The 27,563-nt window shown below is 36.3% G+C and overlaps 1 protein-coding gene across 5 annotated transcripts in view; it reads left to right on the forward strand.

Moving 5' to 3' along the window:
- LOC116170169 (protein Shroom) overlaps positions 1-27,563 on the forward strand; it is a 187,386-nt gene that overhangs the window by 103,223 nt on the left and 56,600 nt on the right. The window contains exon 1 of one of the 5 annotated variants that reach the window (XM_031486391.1): positions 8,582-8,629. The exons of the other annotated variants lie outside the window; for them this stretch is intronic. The gene's annotated coding sequence lies outside the window, so the exon portion shown is untranslated. Of the gene's footprint in view, positions 1-8,581; positions 8,630-27,563 lie in introns of those variants that run through there. 5 annotated transcript variants of the gene reach the window in all.

The raw sequence follows: 27,563 nt of genomic DNA on the forward strand, positions 1-27,563 counted from the left end.
TGGGAGCACACGGTATGCTAGATTTCATGAGTTTTGTAAATATTGAATCACGAATTTCTCCATTTTTTTTATTCATCAACCATATGCATATTTTCTGGTGATCTACAGCAAATTGCTTGCCCTTTTATACGTTTCCAAACTAATTAAAACTACCTATCAAAAATATTCAGCACTGCCCAAACTTACAAAACGTGAAAGCTAAAACGGTTATGGGTAAACTTCATCTATGCATGTTATTTATAGATGTAGTACAAAGAAGAACGTATAACCCAATTAAATAATATCTTACATTTATCAACAAAGTTACATAGACGGTTATGCATCATTATTACAATAACAACGTACATGTACATTTAATAACTGAGGTCTGAAGGTAATTTATGCAGATCGCGGTTGTAATCTTCCCCCAACTGGATTAACGTTTTGAAATTAAAGCGTATAAACGAGTGCCATAAAATTATGTTTTACGCCACCACGAAACCGAGAAAAATTCCGTTGCTCTCTTATACGGTTACTTTTGCTTTTCATTGAAAAACATCTTCGGCTCTTGCGGTTTGAAGCGTAATTATATCACGACTCATTTGAAACCACAATAATTACTACACATTTAATAATCAGGTCAAAACTTTCTTTATAGCTGTAAATTTTTTTCATCGCGTATGTAATTATTACGTTATTGCATTCCAAATTTTACGAGGAATGCCTATAAACCTCAAAATAATATTCAGTTTCATGTTATGGATCGAGATGCTCCTGCTTATATGTGACTCGATATTTATAAAATTAGAGTTCTGGAAGCCCCCTATAACGTACTTTAGAATGACTTGCGACAATTAAATCATAAAAAAAACAATTTTGCAACTATGAATAGGTAACTTAACGCATCAAAAATTAACTTTTTTAGAGTTATGAAAAGATCATCAATAAAATTCCTGATAATTTGTTAAAACTGTTCTGCGAAAAATCAATGCTAAGGCCTTCATAAATTGTTCTGAAACTAGAGAACTGAAATACAAAGAAAATGCTCTTAATTTCACCACAAAACTTCACTAGAGAAAGTTTTAGAACTGTTGAGAGACTGTCCAGATTCCAGAACTTCTGAAAAGGGCCACCTCGCGGTAACCCTAACCAGTACTAACTATTTTACTGAAAATGGACAAGAATATTCTTTTGGTATGGAAAAGCTCCATTACGAGAAGTTTATAGCTGATACCAAAAATAAAAACCCTTCATAGTTTTCTTATCAGAACCTTATTAAAGAGACTTTCAGAACTCTGGAGGGGCTATCCGAAATCCCAATCAGAATAGTCCGAAATATCTTCATTTGGCCCTTGAAATACGAAAAAGCTGCTTAATTTTTTGTTACTCCACTACGGAAAGTTTTAGAACTATTGAGGGGCCTGCCATAACTAGACGAAACAGCAACTATGGCAAGAGTTCTGACCAGTCACCAAAAATTAACAAGATTTTTTGTATTTCAAGTGCGAAAAGAATATTCATGACCGTTTCTCGTTAGAGCTTTTGGTTTCTTTTTTTGTTCCGAGTGATGTTAGAGTTTTGGTCCCTCAATAGTTCTTAAACTTTACCATACAATCAAAAAGTTTAGAGCAAATTTAATATATTTCATATTCAAGGAAAATTTTTAGATACATTTTTAGCTTAATCTTTTATAAATAGGGCGTTCTTAAGGGTTCTAAAAATCTCTAATGGGGCTTTAGGTTTGAAAAATACAATTTACATAAATAAAGCCTTGTTTTAACCGTTGTCTTTGGAGGTGTATTTGGTATTTTTAATAAGATTTTAAAATTTTGTATAAACCGTCAAAGCGCTTGAAAGATACTGAAAAGTTTTATAATGAAGTTTTGTATTTAACACTAAAATATTGTTGTGTAAACTACTTCGGCACCTGCAATAATGATGGGCCGCCCTGTATGTGCATTTCAATTTTTAAAGCGTAAATGTGGTCGTTAATTTTTAGGTTAAACGCAAATCTGATCATATTATTTGAATATACAGTCTGTTTTAAATTAGGCAAACAAAACAACATCGCATTTTTCAGATAGTAACAAAAATGTGACTTTTTTTATATGGAACACCCTGTATGTTATTACATCATATAACAGCAAATTCTAAAAGTTCTAATTTAGTTATCCATTTTAATGGTTTTGAAACATCTGCACGGGTGTTTGTGACCGAACTCTTTCTAAACGGCTGAACGATTTTGATGAAATTTTTTTAACGTGTCTCTGTGTGTCCCCGGATGGTTTAGATTCACAATTGGGCCCGATCGGAGTATCGGATATTTTTAAAAGCTTCCTTTTCGTAGGTGTCGCACTCTGACATTTCACGCACCGATCGATACATACGCCAATTCATTTGCGTCATACTGTGCCGATGTATTTACATTTACATTCTGTACACTGGGTTTCTCTTATCATATCAATAGTACGAAGTCGCCGGGGAAAATCTAGTTTTATTTTTCGTGTTCGAAAATTAAGTTTTTTCATCTGGAATTAGCTGCGTAGCATTTGTAAAAAGTTATCTCTGGTCGTTTGCGATAAGAATCTTTATCGGCGCATAAACTGATTAGTTTCAAGATAAGGGCCCACCTCACAAAGGACCAATGATCAGTGCTGATGATCGGTCTACCGATTTTCAGTCGAATTTTAATAATTTTCACAAAACGAGTATCGTATCAGTCGTCAACATGTATACCTATCTATATCGAAACCGCAAATTGATGTTACGCAAACATGTGAAAATTTCGTTTATTAAATGATCCATAGGGCGGATCGTCAGTCCTGATCATCGGTCGTTTATAAAACGGGCGTGTAACACAGGTGCAGATTATTCTAAGACCGCGCATTATTTTGTAAACGAAAGGGGGACGGAAATAAATGGAAAGGGAAGGAAGGTTTTTAGTTAATTCTTTGGACTTTTGGAGGCTGCTGAATTTCTCAAATTATTAACATTTTAACGTTGATATGGAGACTTTCGTCATGGCGGGGGCTGGGCGCAACCTAGAAAAATTATAGTTATTTCGTTTAAAGGTTTTGTTAGCACCTGTACTTAATTTTCGAGCTATAGCTGGACAGGTGCTTGTGAATGGTTTTAGTGACCGTTTGCCATTGCAACGGTTTATGATAGTTATTATTTTGCGCGTTTTTTTTAAATATCTATAAAAATATAAACAACGCTGTTTGGCATAATTTTGGAAACTAAAAAAAAGTTCACTTTTGACGCAGGGGCTGCGTAAAGTTGGCCCCCTATACTTTAAAAATTGATTTTTTTTTGTAACTTAATTGTCGGAACAAATTTATCAAGAGCTCTAGAACTTTATGGGGCACCTCTAATTTTTATTGCAAAAATGAAGAGCTATTTTTCCAATGTGACTGACAATTTGCGACTTACCGCATGAAATCTAAACATATTTCATCGAACTTAAATTAATTTTCCAGTATCAACAAGGTGTATAATGATTTTATAATCGCGAACGATCCGTGCCGAATGGACGAAATTTATTTGATAGGAAAACAATAGCGAAATATTAATTATGTTTTCAACGAGCGGTCCTAAAAGTAGCGCAAAATTTGCAATGGTACTAATTCCTGCAAGGTTATGAGCGACTTTCCCAATCGTTGTGTCATAATAACAACAACACCATTATTTTCTACTGTAAGTTGTGGTATTGACGCCAGAGGGGTATTTGTATGTAATTTACTAATCCACCCACTTGACTTTATGGAAAAATTAGGTCACTTGTCGTGATTGATATTGACGCATGCGAGATTTAGAGATATTCAGTATTGTCCACTCGACATTTAAAACTGTTAGAAAAACGCTTTGTTTCCTCGTAATAAAAGCCGCATTTGTTAATTGCGATTAATATATCTAACATTCAATGCAATTTGCGCCAAGGTCGCGAATCTCGTTCGCTAGCGTAATGATTGCACTTTATTAATCAATTCAAAGGTTGTATCTGCAACAAACGCGCACCGTTAGAGTTTTGATACCTAAATAACTTCCGCGTGTTCAGCGCCTTTTTTGACAAATCTAATCCTCACAGCCCGATTAATTACAAACTTATGGGCCTCTTATCCAAATTTGTACGTGCGCCTATTTTAATTCGGAACGGTAATGCTTTTGTGTATAAACGCAGCGTAATCCGCGTTCATCTTGATTATAATTCCACTATTGGAAATGCGATTTTAGAAAGATAGTTGCTGTAACAATGCGCTTCCAATTATCTAACGACAAAAGACTTGCACGGTATTGCAGTAAAGAATTGGCCGAAAACCCAAAACCTTAGCTCCCAGTTCCAGTTAGAAACGTTATTAATTTTCTTTGGGCGTATTTTAATTTTAATGGAGTTGAAATTTGGAATTTCCAAGGTACAGAATCGAGTGTAGACGACCAATCTTAAGTTCCGACTTTCTATTCAAAATTGCAATCTAAAAGTTTGAAAAACGAATTTTTAAGATCCATTGCCTTTATTACATTTAAATTAAAGGTTCGGTATTGAAGTCCAAAACGCAAAATTATGAGTCTTGAAAATTCCAATCGTTTATTTTTGTCCAATAAAAACGCTGCTTTTTCAATTAAGAGCCAATTACCTAATTATTTTAGCGGAAATTCCATATCACAAAGGCAAGGGTTCCACGAGACACTCAATTTAGGAAAAAAGGTAATTGTAATTCTATATATTACCCTAGAACAAGGTTTATAGAACTGCAACCCTCCCCTTATGACTTACACAGCAAATTTTCGGCCCTTAGCGCCATTGCTGGGAGTAGGTGGATTACCTTTTCTGACCGTGAGCAGGGGGATGAAATTTGTTGAGCAGTTTTTCTCTAAAATGTCTTTTAGATATATCGCTTTGGATATTGTTTCAGATTAATGTTGGTAGCTTCACATTAAATATTGTAAATCTATAATGTCCTCAGCCATTTTAGACCTACAATTTTCGGAATTTATGTTTATTAATCCTTGTATACAGGGTAGGTGTATGTCACAAAAGATTGGGAAGAACAGAGAATTAAAACAAGTTGCACATACATATCAAAAAAATACCCGAACGGAAATTAGAGAAAATGTCTGCCAATAAAACAGTTAATCCAGCAACTCAAATTTTGGGTATCTATCTTTACTTTCTAAAAAATTCAAATTTTCCATGAGATGCTTCTTTAACTAACCGCAGCGCCCACTCCTTCACATCATTGAATCTTAGACGCCTACATTATGGGCTTGTGCTGATCTGATAAAAGAAGGGTTCCGACTTACGTTATAGCGTTGTGTTTCTTTTATCCTTATTTGTGAGCCTTCACCCAAATAGTCCATTCTTCGATAGAAACTAAAACTTCATTAGGCGATTGAATCTTAATCCAAATGTTGTGTGTAGGACGTCAAAATCCGAAATATTTCAGTAAATTCGCTTCAAAAAAGTCAATTAAAAAAATTACAAAATTGTTCTGAAGAGGTTTGTGAGAAGTTTAGTAGAAATTCCCCAAGAAAATTCCTCTGCGGTTTGCAAATAGTGTCTAGTAAAATTGCTTGAAAGATTTTTTAAAAGATTTCCTAAATTTTCATGTGTGATTTTAAGAAACTTTGAAAAGAATGTGTCTAGAGATTTGCGAGGGAAGGCCCTTAAAAATCTTACCGAAACTGATGAAAATTCTGATCATGTCTTTTGGATTCAAATTTTTTAAGACAGTTACATTTGGAGGGGTTTCAGACCACCCCTCTCCATCCATTAAGTCAGGGTCTCTGCAGACTAGCTTACAATAAAGTAGAATCTGCAACGTGGCATACGTAACTTAATACAACCTGTTTCCAGCTTGTAATTCAACACAAATTTAAGATGACGTGATATGTACGAAAAGGTATTACAATCGGCAAAATAAAAACTTGAACTTAACATAAGTAATATCTGTTTGGTTGAGTGTTCCAGAGACTTTCTTCCGCATAATTCAAAGGAAAAAGTGCAAACAATTTTAATCAAATAATGCTCTCATTACAGTACCCCCTTCTGTTTTTTAAACGAAGAAAACTTGATGAGATTTGAAAAACAACAATAAAAGAAACGGGAGCTCTCCCTAAAAAAATTCAAAAATGACTAAAAAATTCGAGAAAATCCTACACGAAATCCATAAGCTCTAGCCTAATCACACAACTTAACCTATTCAAAAACCGAGAACCTGAAAAATGGCAAAGTCAAAAACCTTAACTAACTACCCCGTAAAATCCTAAAATTCCTAGAAAAATATCTTATCTAATCTAAAACTTTCTAATCAATAAAAAGATAAAAAAGCACATTATATACACATCACTTTATTTCACTTCTCTTATCTTCATTTGTCTTCATTTATCCTTCGTAATAGTCTTCATAAACTTCATGTATCAAACAACTGTTTACAACTTGACTAATAAACTATATATAACTATAACTATAAGATATAACTATATACACACTTCACTTTGCCTTTTGACTTCATTGTTCATTTCACTTAAGATTGTTACAGTGTTGTTTTCTTCCTTTTCTTTCTTTACTTCCAGTTGATAAGAGTCCGGATTTTCCCCTAAAGTGGGTCTTCAAATAATAATTCTCCCTTCTGAAATTCTTAACAGAGTTCTTCACATCTTTGGCTTCGTAAATAATTTTCATTCTCCTTATCGTTTTCGTGTGATCTTCTGCTTCATAAATCCTGTAGTATCTTTACTTCTTCATTTCTTTTATTTTTCTGACTAATTTGGTTCCAGTAATTCTTCAATAATCTCTTCATTCAACTTCGGTACTTTTTCTATTTCTTCAATTTCTACTTTGTCTTCGTCCAATTCTTTTTCATTTAATAACTTGGAACACCGAGCCAATTCAATTTCTTCTTGAATGTTCTTGTTCTTTTGTTCTTTCAACTTCGGTTTCTTTTCTTTAATCATGTTCACTTCTTGTTCTCGTCTTGTAATACCATCGTTTCTTGTTATTTCTTGAAATACTCTTGCTCTGCCTTTCTTGTGTCTTCTTAAGTTTCCAATTAAATTCGTGTGCTATCAAAAGATCTTCTAGGGCTCAGAGTAACCTTTTTTCTCGTTGTTTACAAATTTTCATTTCCTTTGGTCCTCCTAACCCCTTCTCTAAACTGATTAGTTGACTTTTCATCCTTTCGTTCTCTTCATTTTGAATTTTTCTTCTTGGTTGAAATCTTGAATTAAATTATTAAGCGACAACTTCATTAATTTCTTGAATTTACATTTGATTTACTATTATTTCTTGGGTTCTTCTAATTTACCTATTCATAATTTTGAAGGTAATAAATTAAATTAATTTACTCCTTACTTCTTTGGAACTTCTGAAAGACTAGTGGAGCTCCTGGTCATCTCCTCCGTGATCTTCAGGAGTTCTATTCATATTTGGATTCGACCCCCTCCACCTTCTTGGTTTCGGTTCGAGTCGTATCTTCTTCTCTCTCTTCTATCATTGTCATATCCTCTTCTAATGTAATTCACCTGTCTTCTATTATCATATGCTTCTTGATTCCTTGAAGTGGAATTAACCATAGGGTTCTCTTCAGCATTTGCAGTTTCAATTTGGTCTAGAACCTTGCTATTGTATTTATTCCTGAAGATCCTATTAAAATATTTTTAACTTCTCTGGAGAAGTGACGGGATAGGGCAATTACTAGCTGAGATTCTTTCATAGGTGGTTGTAGATGGTAGGTTTTGTTGACCCAGCACCAGACATGATCACTATAGCGTCCAAACCGCTTGGCACAGGCGTAAATAAATTTTCCCTTGCATTAATATTGCTCAGACCAATATTGCTTGATTTGCTTTAACTAAATATAAGTAATATTTGTTTGGATGAATGTTCCTGAGAAATGTTCTTCCGCATAATTTAAAGGAAAAATCGCAAAATAAATGCTCTCGTTACTAGCCTTATATGGAAACTCGACCGTCTCTGGCTAACATCTTTTAAACTCAAATTTTGTATGGAAGTTGGGATTGGAGGGGCTGAAGCACCCCTCAGCTCGTTTAAATTGGCACCCTTGCTCTGAATCTGAATCTATTAAAAGTAAAACCAATTCTTTTTGAAAATACTCTAAATTCTAATCCTCGGTACAATCCTTCTGTTTTTATACCAACTACCCTTACGTCTTTAAGGTCTTAAGATGTAAGAAACAAATAATTTGAATAAATGTTGCAATGAAAATGGAGTAAATTATGAGAAAACAATAGTTCATTCATTCATTCGTGATCATGACAGATCGGCAATCCGCCGTTCTCTTTTGAAATGTAAGTGATCTTAAAATTACACAAGCAACTTATCATTGACCTTTTTTTTTGATTGATTAACGGCGGCACCAAACATTTTGTGAATATTTCGACTGGAAATGGATCTTTCATTGCATAAGAACGCGGAACGAACACCGCCACCAGCAAAGATACACACACGCATGAAACCAAATAGGTACTTTAGTTTGCAGTACATAAGGGCCACCAAAGCTGTTATTTACGCGTGTTGGGTGGCCGCTATTGCAAATTCAGACCCTTTAGAAAACACACGTTTTAATTTTGTGTCTTGTTTCAGGTAAGGTCAACTCGTCTTCCTTCCTTCCGTGATTGAAGATAGCAACAGGTAATGTTTGAAGCACGTTTCGTTGCAGAGGCTTATGTCGAAATTTGGCGCGGAAAACGACAAATCGTGATTTTTAACGTGTTCATCTCGTTAACGATTTCTTCATTCGTTTTTATTTCCACCATTAATCTCCGTCCAGGCCATAACGAAGGTTGCTCCGTGATATTTGCATAAATTTGATATTGTAACCGCTCAATTTGTAAGTGATAAAAGGTTAATGTAAGCAAAATGCGCGATGACAAAAGCAGAATGAGGCACATAAATCAGAGAATCCAGGGGGTCCCAATATCTCAATTTTGTTTTTTTAATCGAGCCGGAAGCACCTTGACATCTCGATCTGAATTTGTAATAAGGGCGTCCTGATCGCCTAAGGTCCGCAATGACAAATTGTCAAATGCATTACAAAATGGTCCGTAACCCATCGGCGGAAATCGTCCTTACATTCCATTGCAGGATGATTTGGATCATTCGGATCGTGTTACTTTCAAATCACGCTTTGACTTACTTGAATGACCATTTACATTTGGAGTAAATAGAATATAATTCTTTAGAAAGTGATGCAGTTTTCACGCTTCTGCCATTGACCCTCAAAAAATCGTGGAAGAACGAGCGAACTTAACCCCGAAGTGTTGAAGTTGTAGGGTTGGTACATTTCATTTTCTCCTCGATTTTCTCGATATGTAAATTATTTAAGTGCGTTTTTCCACTGCCAGAACAACTGTTCTGGTAAATTAAGTACAACGTTTAACAATTCACTTGAATAATTATTCGCGTGCTTAATTAAAACCAACGGTTTGTGAAAATTAAGTGTGGAGTACTTCGAGGCCACAATGCACAATGCTAGCGTATGTTAATGAAAATGAAAATATTGTAATGAAAAACCGTTTTCGGAAATTACAAATTATCGGACATGACAATTCAATAGAAAAAAAACTGCAACCGCCAGTTTAAATACCTATTTAGCAATATTTAACATAGGTTTTTGACTGTAGACTCGAAAAAAAAGAATGTATCAGATCGAAAATCAATTAAACTCTAAATTTCGACATGAAATTCGAAGATCACAGTCAAAATTTCGTGGTGCTTAACTGCCTTTGATTTTCAATTTCTTGGAACGGAGACCTCCAGACGCCACCTTACTCCACTTGGAGCCTTTTATAGGCAACACAGTTAGGCGCACCGTTGCCCTTTCTTCGATCAACTTTTTTTTTCTAAACTCGATATTGACTTTAAATGTGTTAAATTTAACGTATCTCTACAAATGCTTTCCAGAGTTTCTTAAGTGCTTCTCCCAAAACGTTCTTGGTTTCTATCAGAACTAAAAGAGTTCCGTTAGTTTTACAAAACCCCTAGAATGATCTAAAAACGGTTTAGAAAACTTTGGAAAGGTTAAGAACGCTTTAAAGGGGATGTATAGGGTACCTACTAAAAAGAGCATACAAGTTTTTGAAAAGAAGATACAAAGCTGTGAACAAGAAAGGCGATAAGATTCGCTGGAATTTTGTGTAAAATGTGCTTCTAGAAGCACCTAGCACCCGGCGCGTTCAGTTGCTAAATGGTTTTGAAGAGATTCTGAAAAGATTTTGAAGAGATTCAGAGATACTTGTGCAGATAAAGCGCATTTTTTAAAACCGAAGTAGCTTAGTAAATGGTCGGGTTATAATAAGGTAGTATAGCATGCTATATTTATCGATGTTTACCTTATTGGTAGATTATGGGGAGGGGGATCTTTACATATACCTAAACATTTAAAGGCCATCGGGCATGCATTCGAAATCTAAGCTATATAATGCAAGAAGAATGAAGACCTTAGAGAAATCTCATTAAGTTTTTATCCCTTGTGAGTACCCTCCTCCGACACTCCGTCCTGCAGATATTTGCACTGAAAGTGTTAGCATCACTAGTAGATGTGTATCGTCCAGACGATTCAGGTTGCCTTTGTGAGTACTCCCCTCCGACAAGCTGTTTTCTTCCAGAGGTCCCAATCGCCCATTGTAAGTACTTTCCTCCGACAACCCGCTCTTGAAAATTGAAATATAAGAAATTAGAAGAGATCACGGTAAGGCGTCGAGGGGGAGGACTATGATTGGTAGAAATTGACTCCTCTCGTTGAGACCTTTCCGAGGACCTTTCATTGGAGTATCGTGAAAGATAAAATCAATTTCTACCCCCCCCCCCCCTTCTCCTTTTGGCGCCCCTAAAGGCATGCGTATGCAAAATCTGAGATAAAAACAGTATCTAGGTATAGCCTACCTATTGCAAAAAATTGCAGCATTGGACCATTCCCCCAAAAGTAGTTCAAAACCGCAGAAGTAGGTCCGGACGGACAGACGGATCGACCAATCGCAAACAATTTTTTTTTAATTCTTAAAAAGTGCACCAAAAGTGATTTTAAAGAAATTTTGAAGAGATACTGACGAGATTCCGAAGAAATTATAGAGAGATTCTCAAGTGATTTTGAAGAGATTCAGAAGATACTTTTAAAAAGGGGATTATGAAGAGATTTTGAATAGAATTTGGAAAGATTTTGAAGAGATTCTGAAAAGAGTCAATAGATTTTGAAAAGATTAGAATAAATTTTGAAGAGATGTGATTTTCTGGAGGCTTTCCCCACTTGCTTTTCTTCGCCCCACTTCGTTATTTCTGGCCTTGAGTCTTAAAGTGATAGGTACGGATGGTGTTGCAGAGTAGGCGTGGAAGATGGAAAGTGGAAGGAATGTACATATTGTGGGCCTGAAAGGATAACTTTATGCCTATTTACAAAGGGAAATGGAATATCTAGGAAATACAAAAGTATAGGGTGAGTCGGAATACCTAAAGGTCAGTTTCATGCCTAGAAGAGGAACAGAAGTATATTCTTAGACAGATGTTGGAGAACTATGGCGGAAAAAAGGAGCTTCTTTTCATCGCTTTCTTAGAAAAAGCGTACGAAACTACGCCAAGAAAGCATATCTGGAGATGTATGGAGTTGCGAGGAATATCAGAGAAATATGTAAGATATTGCGTTGGAATGACGGTCTTGCGTCTCCAAAATACAATTTGTTCCTTTAGTTATTCCTCTGAAATTGGTTTGAAGCAGTTTACTTGACTTAAAGACGAAACGACGGTAGTCGCCGGCCACCTGCATGTAGTGGTCCGAGGATCGGTACGGAAATCTCGAGCGCCACCAGGAGGTTGCAACCCTTGCTCCTGGTCAAGGTACACGGGACGGTCGCAACTTCCCAATCCCCAAAATTACACGAAGCAAAAACGGAAAGACAGATCTCCGTAGATCGTGCTGTTACCTTAGATAAATTTTCCAAAATACGGAAAGGGGACGTCCAAAATTCCGACCGGCCGACAGACTCTTGGTAACTTCTGCACTTTTTTATTTAATTACCATCAGGTACCTTGACGTTCTAAAAACGGGGGGACTAGTCTAGAAATTCATGTTAATGATCTGCACTTTTAAGGACACTAGACCCAATTAATTAACTATGGTTAATTATACTCACTTAATTGACCGGATTAAAATTTCAAAATTCAGTAGCTCAGTTATGCCCATTGTTACCTGGAATTTCTTCGCTATGGCAGCAGAGCATTGTAGAACAGAAAACAGAGTGGCAACTGAAGCGGAACTAAATTTCAATACTACGGCCGTGAATGTGCTTCAAAGAATATGAGGGATGTAAGTGGAAGGAACATGGTACCTATGGTTCCAAGAGAAGCGGGCCTATAGCGCTCTCATGAAGGTTGAATGAGTGGCGCCAAGAATAAATGACTCTCCTTAGCGCCCCACTGTTTTGCTTGACGTAACCAACCAAATCTTTGTCACGATCCATTCCTTTGCGCTATTCTACTCGTTCTGGAATCATACAAAATATTTGGAACCACCACCACCAATATTAAAGGAGAAAGGATGGAAAGAATTTATAGTTTGGTGTTTAAACTCAAAATTTAACAGAAATCGACTTGAAACTGGAAATTAAATACAGTTTAGTGGAATCTCGAGTCGAGAATGTAAGAAAATTGCCATGTTTGGATCAAAACGTAAGAAAGTTCCGAACTTGAACTCTAAATTTAAACAAATCCGATCTTAAACTCGACATTTTTACAAAATTCTTCTTTGAAACTCGAAAGTTAGAAGTATTTTGACTTTGAAGTAGAAATGTAAAACATTTCGGACTTAAAAATTGTAATTTAAGAAAATTTCGAACTTAAACTCTGAATATTGAAAAATCCGGCCATAAACGCAAAAGTGAGCAGTATTTGACTTGAAATTAGAAATGTAAGATCATTTCGATTTAAAAAATGAAATAAAAGAAAATTCCCTCCTTAAACTTTACGTTTTAATAAATATTCTTAGCGGTATTTCGTCTTCAAATTATAAATGTAGGTCAATTCCAATTTAAAAATTGAAATGTAAGAAAATTCCGGCTTTAAACTCGAAATTAAAGAAAATTCTGGATCTGAACTCGAAATTTTCAAAAAATTGTATCTTTAAGCTAGAAAGTTGCCGGTTCCAAGTGGATTCATTTGGCAGTAAGACGATTAGGGACGGTTTCAAAAAGCTTTGATGGTGCCTAACAAAGGGGACATTGGTTGCCATTGGGATCAATGGACACCAACTTGCTCTTCTAGGGCCATCAAATGCTTTTCAGGTAGGAAGACTAATTTCAAATTTAAACATGAAATCTCTAGGTGTCTTGAATGATTTTAGTTTGCACCCTAGAAGGGTTTGTGCTTAGAGGGCTCTGATACCACCAAGAGTCGCAGTAACTCTAGCCATGCACCGCTTTGGGTCTTTCAGGTGGCATCGGAGTCTTATAAGCCTTCTTTCCGTTTGATGCCATCGAAGATCTACAAGCGTCACTATGTCCCATCATCAAGAGTCTTTTAAGAAGTAAGCTGTAACATTTGAACTAGTAGCCCAATCTTGGAACTGTTTGAAATTATGGATTCTACAGGCCACATTCTATAAGTAAATTTTTTTTTCCGGGTCGATCTGAGACAATTTTTTTTCGGGGCTCAAAAAAACGCAATCTTCCTTTTTTACCAAAAATCGACTACACCAAACTATCTCGGGAAAACACTTTTTCTTATTAATAAAAATACATTGATCAGCAATCGAGTTAGTTTACATTATTTTTGAGTTCATTCTGATAGGAAGTTTAAAATCGAAATTTAAAAAAATACTGTTCATATGGCTGATCGACGTCTTCGTACAAATTGAGAATTTGACAAAAATGATCGCAGTAATAAATCGTGTCCTTTTTTTGTGACACTTTCGTCACAAAAATCTCATTTTGATTATGTCGTGCTAGAATAATTAATCGAAAATTAGATAATTTCACAGCGGGACGATTTCTAACGCTTAAGGTCACCGCAAATCGTAAGGTGACGCTTTAAAATTTCTAAAAATTGACGCGACATTATGGATTTGGAATAGATTTCTAGTAATTTGTGGGTCGCCCCGTATAGGTTTTTGGTGGAATTGGTGCTAAAACACAATTTCTGGATACCATCGGTAAAACTCTAAAGAATTTGACGAGGCAATTTAAATTATGCGAAGTTTGCCGAGATTAATTAAGTTTTTCCACAAATCCGTGCGGGCGTCCGTGATTAATTGCGCGAGGAGCCGTTTTAATTTAATTATAAAACTAGGAAAGTGGAAATTGTGTATTTATTTCTAAAAATGTTAAGTGAAAGCTCTTACATCACTTATGTCGGGGAGTACGCGCACGGAGAGTGTTTTTTTTGAGCTATTATCAGGATGGATCGTGAACTACCAATGCTTCAAAGTGAAATCGATCTTAATAAAAGTATTGTTGTCATCGCATCTTGACCCGATCAACCTATACAATCGTCGATATCCTCCTACAATTGCCCAAATTGGGAACCTTCCCGCGCGTGTTTGCCTTTGGCGGTACTCCGATCTGCCGTAAAGGAATGCGTGAGAGATCGTTTCTTCGCGTGATTTTGTATTGTTTTAATTGTACTAATATCGACATTATTATTAAAAATTGCATTAAAATTCCTTGGATTAACCGTTTCCCTCGAATCTTTTACTTTTAGCATCGTCCTATATTTGTTTTTCCAGTTCACAGCTTGTGTTCTGGTATTTTTGTCGATATCCATATGGCGAGGATTGCGCGTCTTCCGAAACGCATTGTTTTTTAACTCATTACTCAAACGGTACACTTACTACATACGTCATCGTAACAATTAGCTCGTTGCTAATATAACAAAATGTTAACCAGTTCTTTTGATCGCGAAACCGTGGCAGTTTAACATACACAAAGGGAGTAATTAAGCTCCCGATCATCATTATCGAGTCGACCAAGAAAATCTGGAACCTCTTTGAGCAATTCGACCTTTCGTGTTTGCCCATTTCAGGCTTCCTTTTATAGAAGCCCATAGCTCTTCGCCAATTTTAGAATGTGCGGCCCAAAATCAGTCTAATTAAAAATGATTGTAAGCTGTTAATGAGTTCCTTTTATCGACGGATCGAGTTGCGTAAGTGAAGCGTCAAGGCGCAAATTCGTGAACCTTTCGCATGTTCCCATGATGAAATTGTGGCAATTTAAGAAACCGAGACTAAGTTTGGAACGAATTTATCGCAAAGAAATTAAAACTTGAATGCGAATCGATCAGATTATTGTATGTAATAAGCTATTGTTAGTCTAATCGAAATTTTTTCCTTGAAAAATCGTGTGGGTTTCACCATTGGATCTTAAGACATGTACCTCTAATGAAAATAGTTCACATACATTCCAGCCTTTATTGAATGTTCCTATCGGCGACGCTTGTATACCCCGACATTACTTATTGAATTCGAAAATATACCAAGGAAATTAATTTGAGAAGAGAACGACCGCCGAGATTTCGAAAAGCTCTGAAGTCGTTCCATTGATTAAAGCGAGGGAGGACTAAATCTCGACTACCGCTAACCTCTCCAATGTACAAAGGGTGTACTATCCTGGTTTTCAGAGAGTTCACAGTGTTGAAGATTCTAGTAAAATCCATTTCTCTTCCATTTCCATTTATTTCCCTCCGTTAGTATCTTTAATGGAAACCACTTCCACAGTATTGTCCTTTCCAGCATGTATTTCCACTATTCATCCCATTGGTCAGTGTCCAACTAGTACGTTAACAACTTATCATCCTCGATTATAACCAATACACCATTTTCAAAAGATAACCCAGTTCCCTTTTGTTGCCGAACTTGAAGATTGTGAAGTCTCGGCACCATCGCCGCCAGAACTCTTGTAAGCGCTCAAGATATTGGTATCTTGACAGACGGTTCATTTGAATTCCGTCTACGATTGGATCTGGAACTGTAGATAACTTCTAGGATGGGAAGGCTTATGGATCGTTCGGATTAGTAGAGGATGGAGTGAGCGACCTAGAATTCAAAATTGTCCCCATTTGAGCGAGAACTATAGGAATTCTTCATAGGTGAGCGAAGTACCAGTTAACTCTAATTGTTGCAAATGGAAGTCTATAACAGTAGACAGAGTTGGCGCTGCTTTTATCTCACACCCGCCGCTCACGGCTAAGAAATAAAACAAAAGCGTGAGAATCCCACTTACCACTTACCAATAGGGTTGAGCGCCACTCAATTTCTATCTCAAACCTCCCCGTATTAAATTGAGAAGATACGAGAGTAATAATAACAGTAAAATCAAATTAACGAAATGAAATACTGGTTAATTCAATCCACTAAGGTCTGGTTGTACGTCAGTTTTGACTTCAGTTTAGTTTAACTGTCAGATTTCAGAAACACGATTGGTCAACTTGTGAAATATTAGCCAATCAAAACCTTTAATCCACAATTTACAGCCGTTAAAATTCCAAACGCATCTACCTTTAAGTTAACGAGAGGGCGTAGAAACCAATTAATACGAATAACGATGTTTCCTCCCGTTATCTGAATAGATACGAGTTAGCATACCTCGCCTACTTGCGAAGGGTCGCAGGCTTGCTAGAAAATTATCAGTTGTCAGATCAGAAACAGCCTCCAAGTGTATACATTTTGTGCTCATGCATATAGGTATGTACACGCAAATGTAATATGGTCATATTTTGCTTCCTCTTCCTCGCCGATTCTTCTTTGAAAGGGCCCGCATACTCGATGCTGCCTACCAATCGGAACGGGAATGCTGACTCCACTCTGCAGCAGAGTTGTCTCTTTCCCATGATCGATGCGATTTGGATTAAATTTCCTGCATTTGACGAAGGTGTAGTCTAGTGTCTAGTTAGATCTTTCCCTGAGAGTATCCAAAATCTCTCTCTGCTACATAAAAGTATTTGAGTAGTACCGGCGTGCAGAAGACAGTGTTGAGTGATTGTTCTTCCACCAACTCTTAGCACTTAGCAGCCCATCTTCGTCGAGGTATGGTGCTAATTTCGCTAGTTTACTTGACCTGTCCATTATGTTTTTATTTTTGAGCTGTTTAATTTCTTCAGAAAACATGTCTGATAATAAAGAGCAGCATTCAACTCATGTGTTTTAATGGGCCACTGTGTTTGACAGGATTATTGCGCTTTGAATTTCTTATAAAACGAAGAACGTAAGCTGCGATTCGTCCTCTGTACGCACCTCTGTACGATGAAAAAAAATAGATTTCTCATCCCCTTGAGAAAGAAGTGGTTTTTTTTCAGAAATCGTGAGATCTTGGAAACGGTTCAACTTTACGGGCCCAAAAAATTATCCCCTTTTTTATCATAAAACAAGCTGTTTCCTCAAAAAAAAACCCTAAAACTTTTTTTCGCAAAAATAGGAATAAAAAACGAAAAAAACAGTTTTTTCGGTTTTTCTAAGAAAATTGGAGGTTATGTGAAAATACTGTAGATACAAAAGTTTCTCATTTTTTTATCTCTATAACTTTTACATTGAACATTTTCGTCTAAAATTAATAGTTTTGCCACAATTTGCAAAACACCACTTTCCACCCTTTTCAACCCATGGGATTTCACCCGCGGAAAAATTAAGCTGTTTTAAATATTTTTTCCCAATTTCTGATCATTTCACCTGCCTGAAAAACTCGGTTTCGCCCCTTATCGTCAATCGTCCGCTGGAAGTTTTGGAGTAACTGGTCATAAAATGTTGTTTGCAATCGAAATCATGCCATTTAGGAGATAATGAAGAACCTTCAAGTCTGCAGAAGCGTTCCATTTGTTGATAGAGTTATTGGTTTATTATCGCAAAATTACATATGCATGATTTACTAACTCGTGATGGACTGTGGCGCCTTGAGTCGTTCACTTTTCTTCTTGTTGAATTGTTAACGTTGGAGATTACCGTGCTGCTGGTGGCGCGACTGGCACCCCTGCGTACTTCGAGAAAATTCGGGCGCGAAGGACCAAAATATTCTGTACTATCCTTGGTTTTCGGAGAGTTTTAGTAAAATTCTTTTATCGTGACGATTCTGTTGAATTTTTATTGACGCGGCATTACATAGGGAAATTGATAAAAGACTCTGTGACATTGTTTATTTCACTTGCTGAATATGCGGACAACAGTTTTCCAAGTGTGAGTATTGTTGAGCGCAAGCAAAATATCACAAGAAGAAAATTTCACCATTTCAAAGAAGTAGAATTTTCTACTACCGCGCCAAAAAGCTGTAGATGCAGTTGTTCATGGATGTGTTCCATACGGACAACGAAACAGTTGCGTAATTCGGGTTTCTTTACAAACTTGAATTTCCCTTCTTGAACGATTTATGGCCTGCAATTAATTTAAATACCAAAATAAATTTCTATTTCCTAAATATCCTTTTCTTGTATTAAACGCCCCCTACCTTTCCGTGAACGTGTTTGTTTGCATAAAATATTCTAAATATAAACAATTAGAATGGGGCATTCCGCGTTTACGTCGCCATTTACAATTCAAAATGTGGTTTTTATGCTAAAAAAAAACGTAGATGTACCTGACCTATCAAATTTTGATGGCGATTTGCATAATCCAGAAAATTTAACGAGTTATATATGCGTGAATTGGATGGTAACGTCCGTCGTCGAAAACTCATTTACCTTGCATCGTTGCAAAAACAATCGGCTTCATCGATGCAATAAATTACCTTGTAAATAAGATGCTGTATAAATGTCTCCATATAACTGCGAGTTATAAAGTAGAAAATTAGGTAATGGTGATAAAATTGTGTTTGTGATGGTTAGTTACGTTTTTACTTTTATAAGTAAATTATGTCAAACTGTTACAAAACGCAGTAGAACTTTCACGTGCGCAATACAATAAGAAACTATATTTTTCAAATTAATCTTCGACCTCCGCCAACATCTGTACATGTAAAATATTGTATTACAACTTACAAAACACTTCCGGGGGCAGATGTCGAATTACACTTTCTGCGAATATACTGAAAACGCGTTAAAATGGCGAAACGAGGAAACTTTATTGTGACCTAACATTAAGTTTTATTGTTTTGTATCTAATTGATACCTGATCTATAAAGTTAGCCTTAAACTTTTTTTATAATTTTACCTTGGGATATGTCTATAGTAATGGCGCCACCATTCACATAATTCTCTACTACTAAAGACAGTACTAAACGATTTATTTTTTTTAGGTCACTTGTATCGATGTCAATCTTGAGTTGCCACCTATCTCTAATTTTAACAGCGTTTGTAAATGAAGTTGTGACAATTTTAAAGGTGCGGTTAGTTAGGCAGGAACATTTAAATTTTTTTTCAAAGGTTCTAGTAGTGAGTTGTATTACTGACATGGACTAATGTCACATTTCTTAATTAAAAATTGGCGATATCCCCCGAAAACTGCGCCCATCAAACTAAGCAACTCCCTCGTCAATCTGCCCCAAAGGACAATGAATTATAAGGATCGACATTAAAAGGACTATTGGACTGCCCTCAAGAAAATTTGCCTCTGCCGGAAGACAAACAAGTAAAAAGGTTTTCGCCCTAAGGCGAGTCACTTCAGCGCATTTTCCATAAATGATCAATACTTCCCCAAAGGCCATACCTATGTGCGCTATGTTTTTGATTACTAGAGGCATATATGGTTAAAATTTTAAAGAAATATCGTCATAAATAAGGGTCGCGTAAACCGCAAGTGTCTATCTTTAAATCAGCTGAGATACCTACACACCAAAATAGGAGACACAGTATAGGCACATGTTTTTTAATATTTATTTCTAATGCCACGTAATTGAAAAATTTTATGTTTAATGTCGTTCGTTTAGGTTACTCCCAGTTTTTGGGGTGCACTTCGAAAGTGTAAAGAGTTCGATGCTGGGTAGATATGTGTAGAAGGTACAAATTACTTCACAAAAAACGTTTCATAATCTTCTGAGGATTTAATTTTTAATATTTACCCCTAAGTAAATTTCGTATAGGTATAAACCATGGATTTTTATTATTTTGAGTTATTCAAACAGTCTAGGGCGGAATGGTTTTCGGAACAGCTCGAGTTTTTAAATATTAATTTGCGTCCCAAAACGTATTTCACAGCAGCACATTCGCAACTTTAATAAGTTTCCGGGAAAGGGAATTATATCATTTTAAGTAACCAACACTTTAAAGGGGTGGAAAGAGAATGAGATTTGAGAGCGACATGCATAAACTAAAAATTTTTGTGGAGTTAAAAGAAATATTCGAAAGGGATAACGAAATACGGGGGGGTTTGCACGAGGATCCAAGGGTGTGGGATCTTCCAATCATGAAACAAATATTTTTTTACGAAATTAAATAGAATTCCGCGATCAAACGCAGTTTAAAAGAGTAGGGTTTAGAATCATTATTTTGCAACAAAAAAGATTAACAGGAAGGTCTAAGAGGGTGAAATTTACCCCCCATAATTTATTTAGTTGTTCGGAGTAGATCTCACACCTCCTTAGACTCTCGTGTAGGTTTTTTTTGGCACTGAATAATAATTGTACCACCCTACGATTGATTTCAAACCACGTTCGTGATTTTTTATTTACATATTTCACTTTGTAACAAAAATTCGTCGTGTGAGTCCATTAGACCCTTGTGCGCCGTACTTGTATTGTATCGTCCCCACAGGATCGGTTGCTTTAAAATTTAGCAATCAGATGTAATTGAAAATAAAAAAATATACACAATTGTCAATTATAGCAAAACTCCACTTGTAATGTGTCGAAGCAGCAAGGCACGGTGGAAGAGAGCTTTCGAGCCCCGACCCTTGGTTCTTGTCTGGGAGAATGAAATAAACTGCACGACCTTACCGCTCTAATGCTCGTTTTCGATTAACATTAGGAAACTAAAATTGCAAAAAAATACTTCACTTTTGGCTCCGAATACTAATTCTACGACCTCACGCTTAAATTTAAACCGTTTCTGAACAAATAATTTCGGCCGCCAAAGGGGAGGGGGTTGAAGGTACAGTTACAGTTACGGTTTTTTGGCTATACCTCGAAAATGGCGGGTCGTAGGAAAACATTTCTTATCAAAATCGAATGCTCATAAAATTTTCTGCAAATTTGTTTCTAAAATTTATTTCCAAAACTTTTTCGATCAGACTTCTCGATCAAAAGTTATAAACTAGAAACCAATTTCGAAAGAAAATTCAAAGGGCTGTAACTTTTGAACTAGTAGCCCAATCTTGGAACTGTTTGAAATTATGGATTCTACAGGCCACATTCTATAAGAAAATTCTTTCCGGGTCGATCTGAGACAATTTTTTTTTCGGGGCTCAAAAAAAGGCAGTGTATAACCTTCCTTTTTTACCAAAAATCGACTACACCAAAATTTCTCGGGAAACCACTTTTTCTTATTAATTTTGGTGCGTAGAATCCAAAACAATTCGTACTTTTTCGATCAGACTTCTCAATCAAAAGTTATAGACTAGAAACCAATTTCGAAAGAAAAATCAAAGGGCTGTAACTTTTGAACTAGTAGCCCAATCTTGGAACTGTTTGAAATTATGGATTCTACAGGCCACATTCTATAAGAAAAAAAGCACATTCTTTTCCGCTTACGTGCTACGTGTAATTTTCGAATAACTCACTTCTGCCACTCACATCCATAAACTTACGAACCCCATTCATAAATGGGTTTCGGATTGCGATATAGGTGAAAGAAGGATAGGTAATTAAATTAAAACATATGGCGTAACCTAAAAATAAGCGTGGTTAACGACATGGGAAAGATATCCACAATGTCCCATTGAGAATTTTAAACGGAAATATTGAGGAATATAGAGAGGGGCAATTCACAGATCTGAGGAAGAGGGAGGTCGGCAAATGAAAAAATACTGGAAGAAATAGAAGAATTTAAGATAGGAACAAGCATAGAATTGAGCGATCAAAATGAGTTTAAATAGGTAAATAAGAAATAAGATAGAGTTATGGGCAACATGCACTGTGGAGGTCTATAGAAAAAGACTACAGGAACGAAAAGAAGAAATAGAAAGGAGCACAGAGGAGTGAAATAATATGAACCAGAGTATCAAAACAGTAATTACGTGAAAATGGGTCGAAAGAGAGGGGAGGGGGAAGAAAGGAGTGGTGGGACATAGAGTGTACGGAAAAAATGAATGATGATTGAAAAATAAAGAAAAAGAGAAAGAGAATACAACAAAAGACAAGGAAAATGTAAAGAAAACAAGTTCGTAAACGATTTCTAAAAAGCGCATATACCGATTGACAATCTTTGTCCAAAAAAACTAGTTACTCTTTGACACGTAATTTCAATTTGCTTTGATGAGAGTATCTTGTGTTGAAATTTCAGGAGAATCGGGTCACATATGAACAACGTAAGTCTGTGATTACGTAATAATTTGATGGCGCCTTTACTCTATTTTTTATGCAGTTTAATTTATTTTTTTAGGAAGCACTTTGGCTTATCATTTCAGAAAAAAACCGCTCATAAATAAGAAAGTTGAGTCTGCGCATGCGCAATTTATTTTTTTTTAGTACGCATAATAAATAATGGCCCAACCGTGATTTTCAACTAATTTTTTATTTCACAAATGCATTTAATCGTTTCCTCAATCAAATGTTGGGTTTCTTTGATCCAAAATGATCGCTATAAAGTGGAGCAAATTTCATGTTTAAGTTTTGGCTAATCAAAATGCAAAAACGTATAAAATTGAGAAGCACAATAAACGATGAAAGTGTGAAAACATGAGAAGCGAAAAAATAGATTGTCTTTGTAAGAGACACAGAAAAAAAATTTCTTTGGTTCAAGCATACCATAACAAAAAAAAATCAATAAAAAGTAGCCCTGAAAGAGACACAGCCGTAGGGATGGACAGACGGACAGACTCACGGGCGGGCAAAGCGGAAACAGTACACATTTTTTTATATTTGTGCAGTCCATTTTCTGGCGTACGTTTTCAATTTTCGTTTGTATGAGCGTCTGTTAAAGTTTCAGAAAAATTGGTCCATAAATAAAAAAGTTGAATTGAGCATTTAATTTTATAAGTACTACCTTCTGTTAAAATTTTCGAAAAATCCGCCTACAAATTAAAAAAAATGTACTCTGCGCAACAGTAATCCGTTCCTTGGCAATTCATTTTGTAAAAAGCATCGTCAGTTAAAATTTCAGCAAACAGTGGGCACAAGTAAGAAAGACCTGCCCATAAGTAACGACGGGCATTTATTTTCTATTTGTAAGATGCAATTTTTGCTAAATTTCGAGAAAAATTTACCACAAATCAAAGTTAGTACTGGACATGCACAACTTTCTTTGAGACGTCATTTGAATTTGATTTTATGAGCATCTTAGCGTATAGAATTTATAAGCACAATAAACGGCAAAGTGTAAAATTATGGTACATGAAAATATTTGATTTTTTACTATTTTTACTTTTTTAGTAAAAAACGCAGAAAAGATTCCTTTCTTGGTGCAAGCCTCGACACCATAACGAACCAAATAGCGAAAAAAATAGAGCTAAAGAGTAGCGACCCAGCCGAAGGAACGGACAGAGGGACAGACAAAGTGCCCACAATAGCCCAATTTTTAATTTTTGTGGAATTGCGCTAAAGACGTCCCAAAAAGCTCATTTCAATCACCTAATAATAATGAATGCAAAATTGGGAAAGTTGAGCAATAAATACAATGTCATCTTCAATTTATAGCGTTACGTAAATTTGTAACCAAACACTCGGTTACACAAGAATCCTGCAATAAAGAAAATATATCGAGGCGCCATGGCATGAGACAATGTGGTAGGTAATTCTTTGTCTTCAGTTTTACGGCAATTTGTGAATATTTAAACCCCCTGTCGCCTGTCAGTTTGTTTATGGTAATATTTGGTTACATTTTTGACACGTGCAGCTTTCGGAAGTGATCGGCTTAATTAACGACATAATCCTTGGTTCGTAAATTGGGAAATTTTCACAATTCAGTGTAATACCGATGGGAGATTAGAAATTCTTGAAATGCCACGGCCCCCGATCGTTCACCTTCTCCAACGTTTCGGGAGGAAAACTGCACACAATATAAATATTTTAAATATGACAACAAGGGGGGCTTAGCGTAGAAGAATTCTTTCACATAGTCTTCAAGTTTAAAATCCGGATCATAATCTCCGCAATACGTGACCGGTCCACATCCGTACGGATTATTGTGGGCCGTAATAAATTTCATTTTTTATGTCAACATTAATCAAACCGTTTACAGGGTGGACGGATAATGTTGAAACTTTCAATTAGGAAGTTTAGGAGGTCACATAATTCAGTTTGGTCAATCTCCAATTATGTCACGGTCTCTAATTTATTGTGCTTCTTCACAAGCACATGGATATTAATATTAATGGGGTAGCCATTTTTAGCCTAGCGTGGGTACGGATACTTATGAGTTGCATACAGATGCAATTGTTGCAAACACTTGATTTACAGCTACCAAGCATGCAATGCTTCAATTATTGCCGCTCGTTTATGTGCCACGTCACTACTATCAAAATTGCATTTGGACCGAACCGCAGATCTCTACACCCTTAAGCTAAGCTAAGGTCAACGAACACTTAACATTCCTGTGTAATTATCAAAATATTTACCATAATCGCAATGCAACCCAATTAAACAAATACCAGTCTGATTTTTTCAGAATGGCGTCTCAAGCGGACGCAAAGAACCAATAACACTAGAAAATAGATGATGATTGTTGGAATAAAATGCAATAAATGGACATTAAATGCCGCGGGTAAAAACGTAACTTCGGTCGCGGTCAAATCAAACCACATTCCATTGCCACTTTTTCCGTCGGTTAAATGTTCCTAGACGAGACGTCGTATCGGCGATGGCATTCGCATGGTTATGAAAAGAAGAAGAACTTCCCGTGCCCTTTCGGAAGGACATTCCGTTACGCAAACATTCCGGTTGTTTTGTCAAAGATGCCACTTTGTTACATTGCGTTGAAGTCGAAACGCCCACAAAAAATAATAGACATTAAATTCCCCAATTAACACTTCGATGTGCTTCAAATTAACACAATTAGAAATTTGGGAAATCGACAGTTGGTCACCCACCACCGCCTGTGATGATTAGAAATTGCGACCGTAATTACACATATTTGTAAATTTAACCATGCAAGCTTCCATTTGTTGTTTCGACAATATCTAATTATTGGGAGTGGTTACGACATTGCCATTTTTTAACATAAATTACTGCGTCTCTTTCATAATTTCACTTTCATGTGCGCGTTAGCGATTACAATGTATATGTTTCTGCTCGGAATTACTGTCGCTTTAAAATTCCTCCTCGAGAAAACACCACAATCAATCTGAATGCTGACAGAATGAGCTAAGGATCCAAACTTTTACCCAAAAGAACTCGAATACTCGATTTTAAATAAATTTAGATATTGGCCATTTCCTCACGTTTGGCAGCACTGCCAACAGTTTGAAGTCGCTAGGAGGCAAATATTAAGGGTGAGATCTACCCCACACGACAAAACTTACTTATTACAAAGTTAGTTTATTCATTTCCATCTAATACCTACTGGCGTGTTCACACGTTTTCCTCGAAAATCGTCAACTGATTTTAAAAATTCCACCTTTTGTTCATTCTATTCGTTCTGAAAGCTCTTTTCGAAGAAAAACGAGAAACCAACACACAACAGCGATCTTTCAAGATCAAGAAGAAGGATTTTGATAGGAATTTGGGGCAAATATGAGGAGAACATGATCGGAGAGTGCAATATGATTAGGTAATATAAATAATATCATTCATTTCTTGTTAATTTATTACATCGAAAAAAATCTTTTCTTTAAGGGATAATCAGGGAGTATATTCCACCTCCAGAAGCATTTTCCTGGAGCCGAGTCCTTTGTGAAGATTTTTCCCAATCGAACATTTTGTCACAGAAGTTGAAGGACATTTCAAAATTGAGTTATTTCAAAGATAGAGTCGAGTGTTTTCTGAACCTGGCGAGAAAAAATTCCGGGTGGTGGAGAGGGCGATTTGTTTGGGCCCAAGAGCATGGTCTAAATTCATCCTTAGTGGAAGGTCGGTTTTGATTAATTAAATATATATATATATATATGTGTGTGAAGAATAGAAAGCTTTATAGGGTCCAGAAACGTTAAAGGCTTCAGAAGTTTTAGAGACTTTCTGAGCAGCATTAGAACACCTTGGCTTTTGAGGTTTTGGAGACCTTTAGATTCTTATTCTGACTCAGGCTCAGCAATGGAGAAACTGATGGAAGAAATAAAAGAGGAAATAAGAAGGGCGGCTAGTGAGACAAAGGAGCAAATAGATAAAATAAAAAAGAAGACGGTGGAGGAAATAGGAGGATTAAGGGAGGAAATGAATAAAAGAGAAAGAAGAGAAGGTAAGGAAACAGATGATCTTATAGAAAGGATAAAATCTCGAAGAAGAAAATGAGAGAAAAAAATAATGAATGGGAGTAGAGATGGAAAAAATGAAAGATGGAGGAATGGCTAAAAGAGAACCTACAAGTAAAGGTGAATGATAAAGAGGCGAGCACATTTGAAGTAAAGGGGAAATAAGGTAGTACTCGCGGAACTAACATTGGAAAAGAAACGGGATGTTATGAGGGGAAAGATAAAGTTAAAGGGGAGCGGGAGAACGAGTTGACATTAGAAAAAAGGATACAAAGAGAAATTGGAAAGGTAAAGAGGAGAACGCAAGAAAGTAGAGATGGGGATATAGAACACTAATGGTAGAAGATAAAGAATACACACAAGAATACAGATGAAGTACCAAAGGAAAAGGAGGAGTGGAACAGAGAAGAAAAAACGGGGTTGGAGGGAGAAACAAACAATAGAAGAAAAGAGAAAAGCGGAATAAAAATGGAGAACATTATAAAGGGACGAGTAAAATAAGGTATATTAATAGGTAAAAGAGGGGCGGAAGAGAAGAAAGTAATACAAATCAAACGAGTGGAAGTGGAGGGAAAGACAATGAGAGTGGTAACGATATATAACAGACAAGGAATGAAAAATAAAATAGAAAATATGGTAGATGAAAGGGTGGGAGGGGGCATTAGTGGGAGATTTTAATGCCAGAACAAAAGTTCAAGAAAAATAAGAGATGGGAACAGAAACACAAAATAGAAAATCAAGCGATAAAGAGAGCAACAAGATACGAAGCATCGCATACGATTTTCAGTAGGGAAATTTTGGGCACTCCGCTCGTATTCGGAAACCAGACCTTTGATCCGGCTCATATTCAATACCACTGATCCTTGATCTAATAGAAATCGATTGGAGAAGGTTTGACATCGCTGTCTCTTTTCGTTCTCGAGTTAGACGTGGAACAGACGGACAAAACCATCACTTAAGGGAAATTTTTCGAAAGGAAAAAAATTCCCCTTATGTGACGGTTTTGTCCGTCTGTCCTTCTGTCCGTCTGTTCCACGTCTAACTCGAGAACGAAGGATCGGTGGTATTGAATATGAGCCGGATCAAAAGTCTGGTTCTCGAATAGGAGCGGAGTGACAAAAAATTCCCTTAATCAAAATCGTATGCGATTCTTCAAAGAGGGGTAGT

Source organism: Photinus pyralis, unplaced genomic scaffold (genome assembly GCF_008802855.1).
Source record: "Photinus pyralis isolate 1611_PpyrPB1 unplaced genomic scaffold, Ppyr1.3 Ppyr1.4_LG5, whole genome shotgun sequence".
Lineage (NCBI taxonomy): Eukaryota > Metazoa > Arthropoda > Insecta > Coleoptera > Lampyridae > Photinus > Photinus pyralis.